General features: G+C 42.1%; 9 non-coding genes across 9 annotated transcripts; all 9 read left to right on the top strand.

The window, feature by feature from the left end:
- The first annotated feature begins 1,457 nt into the window (after positions 1–1,457).
- LOC143371854 (5S ribosomal RNA) lies at positions 1,458–1,578 on the top strand. Its single transcript, XR_013086138.1, has one exon. It is a non-coding gene; the product is annotated as a 5S ribosomal RNA (ribosomal RNA).
- A 5,679-nt stretch (positions 1,579–7,257) lies between these two features.
- LOC143371855 (5S ribosomal RNA) lies at positions 7,258–7,378 on the top strand. The gene has a single exon (XR_013086139.1). It is a non-coding gene; the product is annotated as a 5S ribosomal RNA (ribosomal RNA).
- Positions 7,379–8,136: 758 nt separating this feature from the next.
- Positions 8,137–8,257, top strand: LOC143371856 (5S ribosomal RNA). The gene has a single exon (XR_013086140.1). It is a non-coding gene; the product is annotated as a 5S ribosomal RNA (ribosomal RNA).
- A 758-nt stretch (positions 8,258–9,015) lies between these two features.
- Positions 9,016–9,136, top strand: LOC143371857 (5S ribosomal RNA). Its single transcript, XR_013086141.1, has one exon. It is a non-coding gene; the product is annotated as a 5S ribosomal RNA (ribosomal RNA).
- Positions 9,137–9,894: 758 nt separating this feature from the next.
- On the top strand, positions 9,895–10,015 carry LOC143371858 (5S ribosomal RNA). The gene has a single exon (XR_013086142.1). It is a non-coding gene; the product is annotated as a 5S ribosomal RNA (ribosomal RNA).
- Positions 10,016–10,773: 758 nt separating this feature from the next.
- Positions 10,774–10,894, top strand: LOC143371859 (5S ribosomal RNA). The gene has a single exon (XR_013086143.1). It is a non-coding gene; the product is annotated as a 5S ribosomal RNA (ribosomal RNA).
- Positions 10,895–11,652: 758 nt separating this feature from the next.
- LOC143371861 (5S ribosomal RNA) lies at positions 11,653–11,773 on the top strand. Its single transcript, XR_013086145.1, has one exon. It is a non-coding gene; the product is annotated as a 5S ribosomal RNA (ribosomal RNA).
- Positions 11,774–12,531: 758 nt separating this feature from the next.
- LOC143371862 (5S ribosomal RNA) lies at positions 12,532–12,652 on the top strand. The gene has a single exon (XR_013086146.1). It is a non-coding gene; the product is annotated as a 5S ribosomal RNA (ribosomal RNA).
- A 758-nt stretch (positions 12,653–13,410) lies between these two features.
- On the top strand, positions 13,411–13,531 carry LOC143371846 (5S ribosomal RNA). The gene has a single exon (XR_013086130.1). It is a non-coding gene; the product is annotated as a 5S ribosomal RNA (ribosomal RNA).
- Positions 13,532–17,459: the final 3,928 nt, after the last annotated feature.

A 17,459-nucleotide genomic window follows, 5' to 3' on the forward strand; every position in this document is an offset into this window, starting at 1 on the left:
ACAAATTTTTGACCATTTATTTTGTAACTGTTCTAAACAGAGGCAATTTTATAATAACAGGGCACTATTTAAAAATCTGAAAAAAATGAGGATATAGCCCTATTTGTGTCCTCTATTTCGTTTTCAGAAATGTGGGCACTTTAACATTGGCCGTATGAAAATTAATTCAATGTAGAATGTAACACTGCGTCGAAGCACACCGGCTCGACTAGCTGATTCCTACGGTACTATCCACACAGCACACTTCGTTGCAGAAACATTGCAGCCACGTGTGCGCAATATACCTGCAATATTGCGTACACCTTGCCGTGCAGTATTCCTGCAATGTCACTTACCTGTTTTTATTGATACGAGTAAATGTCTAAGGAAAAAAGTGTTTGTTTCAGAGGGGAAATTATTGTGATGGAAATTTTTTTTCTCAAGGTCATTGTTACGAGCTGGAACTGCGAGAACACGAGAGACCGACGAGAAGGGTATTTCCCAAGGAATATGGTTTATGAGTTTGTTAGTTAGGGGCGAGGACGAACCTGATGCGAAGTCGGGGAATCACTAGGATTATTATTATTCACATACGAACCTGGTGCGAAACCAGGGAGCCGTAGAAGGGTGAGGTTTCATGGACGAACCAGATGCGAAATCGGGGAGCCACTGGGTTGGAGACAATTCCTTGTTTGGGTGAAAGGTGCGAACGAACTTGTTGCGAAATCAGGGAGTCGCGGGAAATGTTAGTAATGCCTCGTGACTCTTAATTAAAGTTTGATACAACTCGAGCGGTAAAGTTGTATTGGTGGGTACGTGCTACTAATATTATAAGGATCGCCGGGCAAAAGATGGGTTTAACGAGTTTACTCGATTTACACGTGAACACCATTCGTATATTCCCTTACAGCACACTTTGTTGCAGGAACGTTGCAGAACCGTTGCTGCACACTACAATGTTGCAGGGTGTATTGCAATGTTACTGCAACATTGTGGAAACATTGTCGTGCAATACTGCAATGGCCATGTTTGTGCAATGTTTCGGGAATATTGCGCACGTACTGCGGTACAATACTCGCGGAATATTGCGCACATACTGCGGTACAATACTCGGGCCGGAAAATTTCAAATAGCTCTTTGCAACGTTAATTTGAAAGAGATTGTCCCAAAATTTTCGAAGCTCGGGCATCACTGCTATTCAGCGGTCGCTCGCAAATGTGCGAAGTTTGGAGCCCGAACGCCGGGCCGGTGCATGGTTGCAGTGGAATGCGTCCGTGAGGCGCTGTTGCCATTTTACCTGATCGCGTGAGCGCGGGTTCCAAGATTAAATCGACGTGCGTTACGAAAAGTAGCACGTTTTATTTTTTCTACATGTAGTTGTCCGTAAGAAAAAAATGAAACGCGCTACTCTTCGTAACGCGCGTCGAAATGATGACCTCGTCAGTACCAATCTCTTCGATAAATAAAACTGTATTTTCACCAACGACCATTCTATGTCTGTAAAACACCAGTTCTCGTCCGATCACTGAAGTTAAGCGACATTGGGCGCGGTTAGTACTTGGATGGGTGACCGCTTGGGAATACCGCGTGTTGTTGGTAGTATTTTTTTTTCATACCGCTCCATTTTTGCTGTTTATAGCTATGAAAGTGACTTATTCTAAACGATTTTATTTAGATTCACTTCTTTGTCCGTTTCTTTGTAGTGCGGACCTGTCAGAAATTCATCTTCACTTATTGTCAATGCAAATACCAATTTCTTCGATAAATAAAAGTGTATTTTTACCAACGACCATTCTATGTCTGTAAAACACCAGTTCTCGTCCGATCACTAGTACACGTCGTGACCGTCGAAGCGGCGAGACGTGTTTGGTGCTACGCGCATACTTTTATATCATAGTATTGCGATATTTTCAACAGTACTAACATTTTGACGGCTGCACATACCACGCAATTTAATAGAGCAACGTCCGTAGAAATAATAAACAATCCTGCGCTGACCTCACAACAAAGCGTCCCCTCCGGGGATCCTAACCTAAAACTGGGCGAAAATGACTACAGCATAAATCACATCATCATCAAACGAACAAAACGACAAAGGACTACTGAAACAATGGCGGACAAAAAACAGAATAAAAGGACTAGACAAACAGAAACTGCAACGCCAATACCATGCAGCAACAGGTTCGAGTCATTATCAAACGATAATGAATCTGACATGGACATTGAAAACGAAGGGGTAAGCGAGGACACAAAAATATCAAGTAAGAGACAAATGGATAAATCTAAAGCGAAAAAACCAACCCCACTAGTAATACATGGGAACACCGAAAGTCATGCACGATTCACATACACCCTAACACACATTCTAGAAAGTAAATACTACATAAAATATCATAAAGACAAAACTGAGGTCTTCACAACAACACAGGAAGATTACAAAAAACTGAAGGAGGAATACCAAAATAAAAAAATAGAATTTCATACTTACACACTGCACAATGAAAGAAGGAAAACGTTTGTCATCAGAGGATTGCACGCAAAAATGGAAGAAAAGGAAATAACGGATGACCTGGCAGCGCAAGGACTTCTTGTAACAAATGTGCACGTTATGAAGGGTACTGAAACTTCCTTATATATGATTTCATTACCAGCCACAATGAAACGAACCACAAAATACACTATATCTGTCATATCAAAGTTACCTGGGAGGACTACAAAACTAAAAGAAGGGCTACACAGTGCCACAGATGTCAGGAATGGGGGCATGCTACCTCCAATTGCTATGCAGAACCAGCATGCTTAAAATGTGCAGAAAAACACCTTACAAAAGATTGTCCGAAGCCTAGAGATCAGCCAGCAAGATGCGTCAACTGCGATGGAGATCATCCAGCAAATGCCACAATATGCGAGGCATATCAAAAAAGAATAGAATGGATAACTTCAAAGTCAAAAACTGGAGGGCATCAACATAACGTGACACTCATTCCAAACAAAGCACCCAATGTAGAAGATGTCACTCTGTTCCCAAGCATGAACAGAAACCATAATCAAAACATGCCGAGCAACGCATGGATAAACAGGGCACAAATCAGGGAGAACACATATGCTTCACGGATAACACAACCAAGAGACAAGGAATCAAAGGACAGGGAAGAGCTTAATGAAATATTAGGCATAGGCAACGAACTCAGGGAAATAAAAAAGCTCTGCAACATAAAAGAGATGCTGGAAGCAGTAAAAGAACTCAGAATTCAATTGAGTCAATGCAAAACAAAAGTTCAACAATTGGAAGTATTTATCAAATTCTGTGATAAATTAGATGGCTAACAAAAACATAAGAATCTGCACCTGGAATGCAAATGGCTTGATAAGCAGAATTAGCGAAGTCAAAGAATTTATTAATAGACAACAAATAGACATATTCATAATCAATGATACAAGGCTCAAGGAAACAACTAAAATTAAATTCAAGAACTATATATGTATTAGGAAAGATAATACTCTTAAATGTTCAGGAGGAATCCTAATACTAATCAAGAGCAGCATAGCACACAAAGAAGTAACAATAAATGATGACATCTCAATTGAATGCTTGTGCATAAGACTACCCACCAGAATATACATAATAGGAGTGTATAATAACCCCTCGAATCACTTCCAGATAAACGAGATTCACAAACTTCTAAAAATGGGAAACAAAATACTAATAGTTGGAGATCTTAATGCACGACATCCAGCTTGGAACAATACCAACCCAAATAGCAAAGGAAGAAAAATATACAACTATGTATCGAGGAACAACTGCAGTATATTATACCCCAACGAATATACACATTATCCAACCAATGGACAACCAGCGTCTACGATAGATATAGCACTCAACAAAAATGTGAGGGACATCTCAGAAATGACCGTATTACATGAGCTAAGCTCGGACCATAATCCTGTGACAATAGAATTGGGGGCACAACAAGTAAATGTAACAGATAAAGTGGGATTTGACTACAAGAATGCCAACTGGAAAGCTTTCAGACAGCGATTAAATCAAGAGATAACTATAAACTCAAAAATAACCACAACGGAACAAATAGAAAAGGAAGTTCAACAACTAACGTGCAGGATACAAAATGCCGTAGCAAAGACCATACAGACGAAACCACTAAAAGCAATACAGGATGAAATACCTGAACACATAAAGGAAATGACAAGAAAGAGAAATAAGACCAGGAAATGCTGGCAGAAATATAGATTGGACTTCATAAAGCGAATTATGTATAATGAAACTAGAAACATAAGGAAAGCCATTACGGAGCACAGAAACAACGAATGGGAGAGGAAATTGAAGAAGCTGAACCCAAAAGACAATTCTTTATGGACGATGACAAAAGCACTTAAAACTGAATACAAATCAATACCTACATTAATTAAAAACAATATCGAAGCAATCACAGACGAAGAAAAAGTAGAGATGCTGGCAGATCAATTTGAAAAAGTACACAGCATAAATTTAGTAAACAACACCATCGAGCAAAATGGAATAATCAAAGAGGTACAGACATTCCTACAGAACGAGATAGAGGAGGACGCGCACAAGTATTACACAACACCGAAAGAAGTCTTCAAAATCATTATGGGCTTACCTGCAAAGAAAGCACCGGGAGCTGATGGCATACAAAACCTTATATTGAAGAACTTACCCAGGAAAGCAATAGTCCAACTCATGTATATAATAAATGCATCAATCAAGAAATATCACTTCCCGACTAATTGGAAAACCGGAGTCATAGTACCAATACACAAAGCAGGGAAAAAGGAAGCAGAATCAAGCAGCTACAGACCCATAAGCCTGCTGCCTACCATGAGTAAAGTCTTAGAAAAAATAGTTCATAGCAGACTTAACAAATTCGAGAAGGCAAACAACATTTGTATAGACGAGCAATTTGGGTTCAGGGAAAAACACAGTACAGTACAACAGGTAACAAGGATAGTAAACGATGTATCAACAAATTTTAACAGGGAACTAGTAACTGTCATGCTTTTACTTGACATTGAAAAGGCATTTGACAGAGTCTGGATAGAGGGGCTCATAAATAAGTTGATGAAACAACAGTATCCACCGACACTCATCAAATTCATAGCATCATACCTCAGCGGCAGGCACCTCAGAGTACAAATAAACAACATCAAGTCTACCAAGAGATCGATTCAAGCAGGAGTTCCACAAGGATCTGTTCTGGGCCCCAAGCTATTCAATGTCTATCTTAATGACATACCTACTTTTGCAAGAACAAAATTAGCACTCTTTGCAGATGATACAGCAATCTACACACATTCCTATAACGCCATAATAGCTGCCAAACAGATACAAACGCATATGACGATACTGGAGCCATACTATCGGAAATGGAAAATACATCTCAACGAAACCAAAACTGAAGTAATAACTTTTACGAAGAAGAAGGAAAGAAACAGCAGAATATTCCAACCGATAACAGTATATGGGCACAAAACAACCCCAGTCAAAGCAGTAAAATACCTGGGAGTACATCTGGACACAGGACTCACCTATAGAAACCACATCATGGAAAGTGTGAAAAAATCCCATGCAATCCTAAGGAAGTTGTACCCATTAATGGTATACAACTCTCCTATGTCAATTAGCAATAAAAAACTAGTATATAAAATGATTATAAGGCCCATAATGACATACGCTACACCAGTATGGTGTGGATCTGCTCCAACGAACATCAATGCCTTACAAGTCATGCAAAATAAGCTTCTAAGACTCATACTCTCAGCTCGCAGGAATACTAGGATAACAGACCTACATGAAAGCGTGGACATGCAATATATGGGTGAATATTGCAATAAATTAGCGGTAAGCTTTTATAGATATCATATAGGAAGTAATCCACTAACTAAAAATCTAACAGAAATTAGAGATCATAATATACCGTTTAATTTTAAGCATAGGCTACCTTATCAAAAGTTAACTATTTTTTATGAAATGCAGTGATACGCATGTGATAAAACGTGTGATACTCAGGCCATAAGTAAGCAAAAGTAATTTAAGTAAATTAAGTACAGTATTAAATAGGACTAACACTGTAACAAAATACCTGATAACGCTTCAAAACAGTACATGCAAACAGGTACACACAGAGGTGTAAAGCTGAGAACAAAGAAGGGTTTTTTTTTAACGCAATTTTCCCTTATTGAATGATTACACGAAACAATACTAGATATGAGCTAAATGAACACACTAGAAATAAGAGATATACTGCATATCGACTGATTAATCATAGTAGTAGGTTAAGCATTAATTGTAGGAACTAGGTACAAATTCAATTACCAAAGAAACAGTTTAAATGTATTTATTTTATACGCTTAAATGTACATATGTTATATAATAAAGAGACTTTTACAAACAAAAAACGTCCGATCACTGAAGTTAAGCGACATTGGGCGCGGTTAGTACTTGGATGGGTGACCGCTTGGGAATACCGCGTGTTGTTGGTATTTTTTTTTCATACCGCTCCATTTTTGCTGTTTATATATATGACAGTGACTATTCTAAACGATTTTATTTAGCTTCACTTCTTTACCCGCTTCTTTGTAGTGCGGACCTGTCAGAAATTCAGTTTCACTCATTGCCAGTGTACAGGGTCATCAATTAATGTTGCAACCCGCGCTCGCGCGAACAGGTAATATGGCAACACCGCTTCACGGACGCATTCCACTACAACCATGCACCGTCCCGGCGTTCGGAGAGGTGCCAACGACCGCTAAAAATATTTTATATTATCCATCATTAAGAGGGAATAATTTTTCCTCATTTTTCGACGCAAATTGCATTTCGATATCTTTTATAGTTCAAAAGTTATACGAAAAAGGCCCCCAATTCTTCAACCCGGGCCGGGAAATTTCAAATAGCTCTTTGCAACGTTAATTTGAAAGAGATTGTCCCAAAATTTTCGAAGCTCGGGCATCACTGCTATTCAGCGGTCGCTCGCGAATGTGCGAAGTTTGGAGCCCGAACGCCGGGTCGGTGCATGGTTGCAGTGGAATGCGTCCGTGAGGCGCTGTTGCCATTTTACCTGATCGCGTGAGCGCGGGTTCCAAGATTAAATCGACGCGCGTTACGAAAAGTAGCACGTTTTATTTTTTCTACATGTAGTTGTCCGTAAGAAAAAAATGAAACGTGCTACTCTTCGTAACGCGCGTCGAAATGATGACCTCGTCGGTACCAATTTCTTCGATAAATAAAACTGTATTTTCACCAACGACCATTCTATGTCTGTAAAACACCAGTTCTCGTCCGATCACTGAAGTTAAGCGACATTGGGCGCGGTTAGTACTTGGATGGGTGACCGCTTGGGAATACCGCGTGTTGTTGGTATTTTTTTTTCATACCGCTCCATTTTTGCTGTTTATATATATGACAGTGACTATTCCAAACGATTTTATTTAGCTTCACTTCTTTACCCGCTTCTTTGTAGTGCGGACCTGTCAGAAATTCATTTTCACTCATTGCCAGTGTGCAGGGTCATCAATTAATGTTGCAACCCGCGCTCGCGCGAACAGGTAATATGGCAACACCGCTTCACGGACGCATTCCACTACAACCATGCACCGCCCGGCGTTCGGAGAGGTGCCAGCGACCGCTAAAAATATTTTATATTATCCATCATTAAGAGGGAATAATTTTTCCTCATTTTTCGACGCAAATTGCATTTCGATATCTTTTATAGTTCAAAAGTTATACGAAAAAGGCCCCAAATTCTTCAACCCGGGCCGGGAAATTTCAAATAGCTCTTTGCAACGTTAATTTGAAAGAGACTGTCCCAAAATTTTCGAAGCTCGGGCATCACTGCTATTCAGCGGTCGCTCGCAAATGTGCGAAGTTTGGAGCCCGAACGCCGGGCCGGTGCATGGTTGCAGTGGAATGCGTCCGTGAGGCGCTGTTGCCATTTTACCTGATCGCGTGAGCGCGGGTTCCAAGATTAAATCGACGCGCGTTACGAAAAGTAGCACGTTTTATTTTTTCTACATGTAGTTGTCCGTAAGAAAAAAATGAAACGTGCTACTCTTCGTAACGCGCGTCGAAATGATGACCTCGTCGGTACCAATTTCTTCGATAAATAAAACTGTATTTTCACCAACGACCATTCTATGTCTGTAAAACACCAGTTCTCGTCCGATCACTGAAGTTAAGCGACATTGGGCGCGGTTAGTACTTGGATGGGTGACCGCTTGGGAATACCGCGTGTTGTTGGTATTTTTTTTTCATACCGCTCCATTTTTGCTGTTTATATATATGACAGTGACTATTCCAAACGATTTTATTTAGCTTCACTTCTTTACCCGCTTCTTTGTAGTGCGGACCTGTCAGAAATTCATTTTCACTCATTGCCAGTGTGCAGGGTCATCAATTAATGTTGCAACCCGCGCTCGCGCGAACAGGTAATATGGCAACACCGCTGCACGGACGCATTCCACTACAACCATGCACCGCCCGGCGTTCGGAGAGGTGCCAGCGACCGCTAAAAATATTTTATATTATCCATCATTAAGAGGGAATAATTTTTCCTCATTTTTCGACGCAAATTGCATTTCGATATCTTTTATAGTTCAAAAGTTATACGAAAAAGGCCCCAAATTCTTCAACCCGGGCCGGGAAATTTCAAATAGCTCTTTGCAACGTTAATTTGAAAGAGACTGTCCCAAAATTTTCGAAGCTCGGGCATCACTGCTATTCAGCGGTCGCTCGCAAATGTGCGAAGTTTGGAGCCCGAACGCCGGGCCGGTGCATGGTTGCAGTGGAATGCGTCCGTGAGGCGCTGTTGCCATTTTACCTGATCGCGTGAGCGCGGGTTCCAAGATTAAATCGACGCGCGTTACGAAAAGTAGCACGTTTTATTTTTTCTACATGTAGTTGTCCGTAAGAAAAAAATGAAACGTGCTACTCTTCGTAACGCGCGTCGAAATGATGACCTCGTCGGTACCAATTTCTTCGATAAATAAAACTGTATTTTCACCAACGACCATTCTATGTCTGTAAAACACCAGTTCTCGTCCGATCACTGAAGTTAAGCGACATTGGGCGCGGTTAGTACTTGGATGGGTGACCGCTTGGGAATACCGCGTGTTGTTGGTATTTTTTTTTCATACCGCTCCATTTTTGCTGTTTATATATATGACAGTGACTATTCCAAACGATTTTATTTAGCTTCACTTCTTTACCCGCTTCTTTGTAGTGCGGACCTGTCAGAAATTCATTTTCACTCATTGCCAGTGTGCAGGGTCATCAATTAATGTTGCAACCCGCGCTCGCGCGAACAGGTAATATGGCAACACCGCTTCACGGACGCATTCCACTACAACCATGCACCGCCCGGCGTTCGGAGAGGTGCCAGCGGCCGCTAAAAATATTTTATATTATCCATCATTAAGAGGGAATAATTTTTCCTCATTTTTCGACGCAAATTGCATTTCGATATCTTTTATAGTTCAAAAGTTATACGAAAAAGGCCCCAAATTCTTCAACCCGGGCCGGGAAATTTCAAATAGCTCTTTGCAACGTTAATTTGAAAGAGACTGTCCCAAAATTTTCGAAGCTCGGGCATCACTGCTATTCAGCGGTCGCTCGCAAATGTGCGAAGTTTGGAGCCCGAACGCCGGGCCGGTGCATGGTTGCAGTGGAATGCGTCCGTGAGGCGCTGTTGCCATTTTACCTGATCGCGTGAGCGCGGGTTCCAAGATTAAATCGACGCGCGTTACGAAAAGTAGCACGTTTTATTTTTTCTACATGTAGTTGTCCGTAAGAAAAAAATGAAACGTGCTACTCTTCGTAACGCGCGTCGAAATGATGACCTCGTCGGTACCAATTTCTTCGATAAATAAAACTGTATTTTCACCAACGACCATTCTATGTCTGTAAAACACCAGTTCTCGTCCGATCACTGAAGTTAAGCGACATTGGGCGCGGTTAGTACTTGGATGGGTGACCGCTTGGGAATACCGCGTGTTGTTGGTATTTTTTTTTCATACCGCTCCATTTTTGCTGTTTATATATATGACAGTGACTATTCCAAACGATTTTATTTAGCTTCACTTCTTTACCCGCTTCTTTGTAGTGCGGACCTGTCAGAAATTCATTTTCACTCATTGCCAGTGTGCAGGGTCATCAATTAATGTTGCAACCCGCGCTCGCGCGAACAGGTAATATGGCAACACCGCTTCACGGACGCATTCCACTACAACCATGCACCGCCCGGCGTTCGGAGAGGTGCCAGCGACCGCTAAAAATATTTTATATTATCCATCATTAAGAGGGAATAATTTTTCCTCATTTTTCGACGCAAATTGCATTTCGATATCTTTTATAGTTCAAAAGTTATACGAAAAAGGCCGCAAATTCTTCAACCCGGGCCGGGAAATTTCAAATAGCTCTTTGCAACGTTAATTTGAAAGAGACTGTCCCAAAATTTTCGAAGCTCGGGCATCACTGCTATTCAGCGGTCGCTCGCAAATGTGCGAAGTTTGGAGCCCGAACGCCGGGCCGGTGCATGGTTGCAGTGGAATGCGTCCGTGAGGCGCTGTTGCCATTTTACCTGATCGCGTGAGCGCGGGTTCCAAGATTAAATCGACGCGCGTTACGAAAAGTAGCACGTTTTATTTTTTCTACATGTAGTTGTCCGTAAGAAAAAAATGAAACGTGCTACTCTTCGTAACGCGCGTCGAAATGATGACCTCGTCGGTACCAATTTCTTCGATAAATAAAACTGTATTTTCACCAACGACCATTCTATGTCTGTAAAACACCAGTTCTCGTCCGATCACTGAAGTTAAGCGACATTGGGCGCGGTTAGTACTTGGATGGGTGACCGCTTGGGAATACCGCGTGTTGTTGGTATTTTTTTTTCATACCGCTCCATTTTTGCTGTTTATATATATGACAGTGACTATTCCAAACGATTTTATTTAGCTTCACTTCTTTACCCGCTTCTTTGTAGTGCGGACCTGTCAGAAATTCATTTTCACTCATTGCCAGTATGCAGGGTCATCAATTAATGTTGCAACCCGCGCTCGCGCGAACAGGTAATATGGCAACACCGCTTCACGGACGCATTCCACTACAACCATGCACCGCCCGGCGTTCGGAGAGGTGCCAGCGGCCGCTAAAAATATTTTATATTATCCATCATTAAGAGGGAATAATTTTTCCTCATTTTTCGACGCAAATTGCATTTCGATATCTTTTATAGTTCAAAAGTTATACGAAAAAGGCCGCAAATTCTTCAACCCGGGCCGGGAAATTTCAAATAGCTCTTTGCAACGTTAATTTGAAAGAGACTGTCCCAAAATTTTCGAAGCTCGGGCATCACTGCTATTCAGCGGTCGCTCGCAAATGTGCGAAGTTTGGAGCCCGAACGCCGGGCCGGTGCATGGTTGCAGTGGAATGCGTCCGTGAGGCGCTGTTGCCATTTTACCTGATCGCGTGAGCGCGGGTTCCAAGATTAAATCGACGCGCGTTACGAAAAGTAGCACGTTTTATTTTTTCTACATGTAGTTGTCCGTAAGAAAAAAATGAAACGTGCTACTCTTCGTAACGCGCGTCGAAATGATGACCTCGTCGGTACCAATTTCTTCGATAAATAAAACTGTATTTTCACCAACGACCATTCTATGTCTGTAAAACACCAGTTCTCGTCCGATCACTGAAGTTAAGCGACATTGGGCGCGGTTAGTACTTGGATGGGTGACCGCTTGGGAATACCGCGTGTTGTTGGTATTTTTTTTTCATACCGCTCCATTTTTGCTGTTTATATATATGACAGTGACTATTCCAAACGATTTTATTTAGCTTCACTTCTTTACCCGCTTCTTTGTAGTGCGGACCTGTCAGAAATTCATTTTCACTCATTGCCAGTATGCAGGGTCATCAATTAATGTTGCAACCCGCGCTCGCGCGAACAGGTAATATGGCAACACCGCTTCACGGACGCATTCCACTACAACCATGCACCGCCCGGCGTTCGGAGAGGTGCCAGCGGCCGCTAAAAATATTTTATATTATCCATCATTAAGAGGGAATAATTTTTCCTCATTTTTCGACGCAAATTGCATTTCGATATCTTTTATAGTTCAAAAGTTATACGAAAAAGGCCGCAAATTCTTCAACCCGGGCCGGGAAATTTCATATAGCTCTTTGCAACGTTAATTTGAAAGAGACTGTCCCAAAATTTTCGAAGCTCGGGCATCACTGCTATTCAGCGGTCGCTCGCAAATGTGCGAAGTTTGGAGCCCGAACGCCGGGCCGGTGCATGGTTGCAGTGGAATGCGTCCGTGAGGCGCTGTTGCCATTTTACCTGATCGCGTGAGCGCGGGTTCCAAGATTAAATCGACGCGCGTTACGAAAAGTAGCACGTTTTATTTTTTCTACATGTAGTTGTCCGTAAGAAAAAAATGAAACGTGCTACTCTTCGTAACGCGCGTCGAAATGATGACCTCGTCGGTACCAATTTCTTCGATAAATAAAACTGTATTTTCACCAACGACCATTCTATGTCTGTAAAACACCAGTTCTCGTCCGATCACTGAAGTTAAGCGACATTGGGCGCGGTTAGTACTTGGATGGGTGACCGCTTGGGAATACCGCGTGTTGTTGGTATTTTTTTTTCATACCGCTCCATTTTTGCTGTTTATATATATGACAGTGACTATTCCAAACGATTTTATTTAGCTTCACTTCTTTACCCGCTTCTTTGTAGTGCGGACCTGTCAGAAATTCATTTTCACTCATTGCCAGTATGCAGGGTCATCAATTAATGTTGCAACCCGCGCTCGCGCGAACAGGTAATATGGCAACACCGCTTCACGGACGCATTCCACTACAACCATGCACCGCCCGGCGTTCGGAGAGGTGCCAGCGGCCGCTAAAAATATTTTATATTATCCATCATTAAGAGGGAATAATTTTTCCTCATTTTTCGACGCAAATTGCATTTCGATATCTTTTATAGTTCAAAAGTTATACGAAAAAGGCCGCAAATTCTTCAACCCGGGCCGGGAAATTTCATATAGCTCTTTGCAACGTTAATTTGAAAGAGACTGTCCCAAAATTTTCGAAGCTCGGGCATCACTGCTATTCAGCGGTCGCTCGCAAATGTGCGAAGTTTGGAGCCCGAACGCCGGGCCGGTGCATGGTTGCAGTGGAATGCGTCCGTGAGGCGCTGTTGCCATTTTACCTGATCGCGTGAGCGCGGGTTCCAAGATTAAATCGACGCGCGTTACGAAAAGTAGCACGTTTTATTTTTTCTACATGTAGTTGTCCGTAAGAAAAAAATGAAACGTGCTACTCTTCGTAACGCGCGTCGAAATGATGACCTCGTCGGTACCAATTTCTTCGATAAATAAAACTGTATTTTCACCAACGACCATTCTATGTCTGTAAAACACCAGTTCTCGTCCGATCACTGAAGTTAAGCGACATTGGGCGCGGTTAGTACTTGGATGGGTGACCGCTTGGGAATACCGCGTGTTGTTGGTTTTTTTTTTCATACCGCTCCATTTTTGCTGTTTATATATATGACAGTGACTATTCCAAACGATTTTATTTAGCTTCACTTCTTTACCCGCTTCTTTGTAGTGCGGACCTGTCAGAAATTCATTTTCACTCATTGCCAGTGTGCAGGGTCATCAATTAATGTTGCAACCCGCGCTCGCGCGAACAGGTAATATGGCAACACCGCTTCACGGACGCATTCCACTACAACCATGCACCGTCCCGGCGTTCGGAGAGGTGCCAGCGGCCGCTGGGCAGCAGTGATGCCCGAGCATCAATAATTTTAGGACAGTCTTTTTCAAATTAACGTCTCGTTAAAATTTTTTAAATTGAGACGGGTACGAAACCAGTCAACATTGTTTTCAAAGGTGCGAGTGGTAACCCGATCATAAAAGCAGAGCGCGCGGCTCGCTTACCTGGGCTGGGAAATTCCGTACAGCTCTTTGCGACGTTAATTTGAAAGAGACCATCCTATGATTTTCGAAGCTCGGGCATCACTGTTGCCCAGCGGTCGCTGACAGCCCTCCGAACGCCGGGGCGGTGTATGGTTGTAGTGGAATGCGTCCGTGAGGCGGTGTTGCCATTTTCGTCTGTTCGAGCGCGCGTAGGTTGCAGTTTTAACGGATGACCCTGTATAGTTCCGCTGCGATCGGTCGAGCCGCTGCGGCGCCGTGCTGCGCCGCCCCATGCTATCTGGATTGTTTCACTCAAATGCCTATAACTTCGTCAATCTTTAAAATTCTTACATCGGACTTGATTTTTAATATTTCTAAAACATCAATCTATGAAAATATGTAAAAAGAAAAAAATCTTTGACACTTTCAAACGGTTATATCCCCTTAATAGAGCATCTAAGGTTGTCACGACATCCTTGGAGGAGTCATCTGGGACTCTGGATTGGTCCAATTTGCTGGTTATGGCAATTTTACTGAGTCTAAGGTTCTCTTCAAGACAATAGGGAGGATCCTGAATTAGATTCCCAGACTGAGGGGTACCTGGAGAGGAGCTCCCAGTAGATAATTAGCACAGACGGAGCACAGACTAATTCGGCGGACTGTGGTAGAGGCAGAGAAACACTGTATCACAAGCGGTGGCAGGACAGGATTGTTCGTTACGACGGTTGCAAGCTAACTCCCTAGTGACTGATGCTTTGCACCAAAGAGGGTTGAAACCAAAGGGTTTATATAGTCCCAAAATGCGCGGGGACTCGCTAGAAATTTCCATACCAAGAAATCTAAGGATTTCTTAGCAGTCGCCGTCGCGTCACTCCCGTTCCCACAGTTGCCACCCAGCTGATCGAGGTTATGATCCCCATTACTGGTGTGTGATAAGGGAAAGGATTTTAGGGCGTTTTCACTTCACAGACGCGAGCTCGAAAAACGGTTGAGAGCGGCGTATAGGAAAATTCCACATACGTAACATCATATTTCCGGAAATGTGAAGGTTATCGACGTTCTTTTTAATGGGATGACGAATTTTGATTAGTTTAAGTTATAGCCAATAAAGAGAAATTCAGCCATGCATAATATGTCGTCCTTCAAGTAACCTTCGGACATATAAATCAAGACTCGGGTAGAAGTTTCCCACCCGCTGAATTGGACGTGGTTGAACTGTTCAATGGTCAACATGTTCATATGATTTGACTTCAAACGATTTATTTTTCTGAGGAAAATTAAAAAGTAAAGTATACGTCAATGTACCAGCAATTGCTGATGATATGCATGAACGTATTATGGCAGAATGTCGAAATATCCCCCCGAAATATTAAATAATGTGCAATATTCTTTGCGAAGCGGGTTACAAAATATGTTTGAATACTAACGGCCATCATTTTAAACATATTCTTTAACATTCTATTTTTGTATATTTAATAGTATGAAATATATAAATTTCCTGCGTACGTTAAACTATACTTTGTTAAGAATAACTGCTCCGAAAGTTATTTGAAGGTCAATATATTATACATTGTTGAATTTGTCTTTTTATTGGCTATAACGGTGCAGCAATGAAAATATGTCATCCACTTTAAGAAAACATTGACTACCTTGAAATTTCGGGGAATATGACATTCAGAAAAAAGTCTTCTCCATCGCAATAATTGCCCCTCTGAAGCAAACATTTTTTTCCTCAGACATTTTCTCGTATCATTAAAAACAACGGAGATATTTTAAGTTTAAATGTTAGGTGACTCACCCTGTATATTTTAATGTGTGAAATGACACTGGGTGGAAGTTGAAGTACATACCTAGTGTTACAAAACCCTAATGGGGTTTGTCAAAGTGAGCCTACGTTTTTTGAAAAATTTGAGTTTAAAGTTTTGCACGGAGAGAGTATAAGTTCGAATACGTAAAGGATGTTATCAATCAGCGGTTGCGGTAAAATGTTCGTCTACGATGCTACAGTTCGAATCCCCCTGAGGAAGAATTCCCTACGTAAAACCCAAGGGGGTAAGGGTAACGTCACATAGAAGTTATATAATATACTAGCTGAAATACCCGGTGTTACCCGGAAGAGGTAGAATCCAAATATTCGCAAAGTACCCTTTTTTTTTAAATATTGGATCGCGTGAGTAGAGGCATATCCCCTTTCTGGACGCCCGTTTGAGCATAAGCGTGAACATTTTATCCTATCCGGGGGATTTTCGGTTACCCATCTTTTTGATATACATGTACACTTTAGTGGGGGTAAGGTTGCAGTGGGCGAACCCCCCCCCCCCCCCAGAGTTTAGTTCGTGTATGACATCATTTACTATGCTAGTCATAGGGGTCGGAAGGTTAGCGACCCTGGCGTGAACCTCCACAAAGCAGAAAGCTAGCGCTTCCACTTTCTGGAAGTTGGACTCATCCAAGGAGGTAATTCCACCGCCGAAGCGGAGGGGTGGCAGAATTTTAGGGATCGCGGAGGACGTCACCGCCCGGAAGGTACCCCAAAAGGTGGGGTCAGTCCTCTTGAAGGCATTTAGGGTCCGCAGCTAGTCCCCATGGCGGAGACTAGATATTCTGTGCCTGATTACAGCGGTAATATCGCGGACCTGTGCTATAACTATGGAAGTTCCAACCGTCTGGCCATGCTTACGCAGTGCTTTCCTGTGCCGAATAAGTGACTTGAGTATCGGGGCCTCAACGAGGAATGAGTTTTTGTGTCGGTGGGTGGATGCAGTAATAGCCTGCCGACGACTAGCATGCAGAAAGGACGTGACAGTGACTATACAGTCAACAATCTTGTCCTTGGTGCGCATGTTGAGCATCAGGTTAATCTCTTTTGTGATATTGTGATACTTGTCCCAGTCTATGGTCGGGTTCAGTCCGTCATGGCTAGTGACATTAAAGGCAGTCAATATGACTGGGCGATGACAGATGTCAAAATCATCAGTAATAGGGCAGACCACATCGGTACGACAATCCGTTATAAAACAGTCAAGCTTGGAAGGTCTGCTCTTCCCAGATGAGAATGTGTAGTTGTTGGTGAAGACTATGCGATAAGGGTGCTTGCACACATAAATACTCGCAAAGTACCCCAACGATCATTGTAACATGTATATCCGCGGTGATCCAGTTCTCTCGTGAGAAAGCGCGCGAGAAGCTTCGTCACCTGGTGGTGAGATCGCGGCACTGCTATGCGCGAGGACGAACCCACGTGATCTGAACAAACTTCATTTTCTTCAGTCGGCAAAGGCAATGAAACCTATACAGTGACCTCCGCTTGGACATGTAGAACATATGTGCCAAATTTGAACGAAATCTGCGCAGCCGTGTAAACCTGTATTACGACGAACAAACAAACAGAAAATGAATTTTATATATATATAACAATACTAAACGTAACATACTAAAAGAATAAAGAAAAGACAAAGAAAAAAATAGTATTTCATTATCTAACATTTATTCGAAATATATATATCAATCAAAAAATA

Source organism: Andrena cerasifolii, chromosome 7 (assembly GCF_050908995.1).
Source record: "Andrena cerasifolii isolate SP2316 chromosome 7, iyAndCera1_principal, whole genome shotgun sequence".
Classification (NCBI taxonomy): domain Eukaryota; kingdom Metazoa; phylum Arthropoda; class Insecta; order Hymenoptera; family Andrenidae; genus Andrena; species Andrena cerasifolii.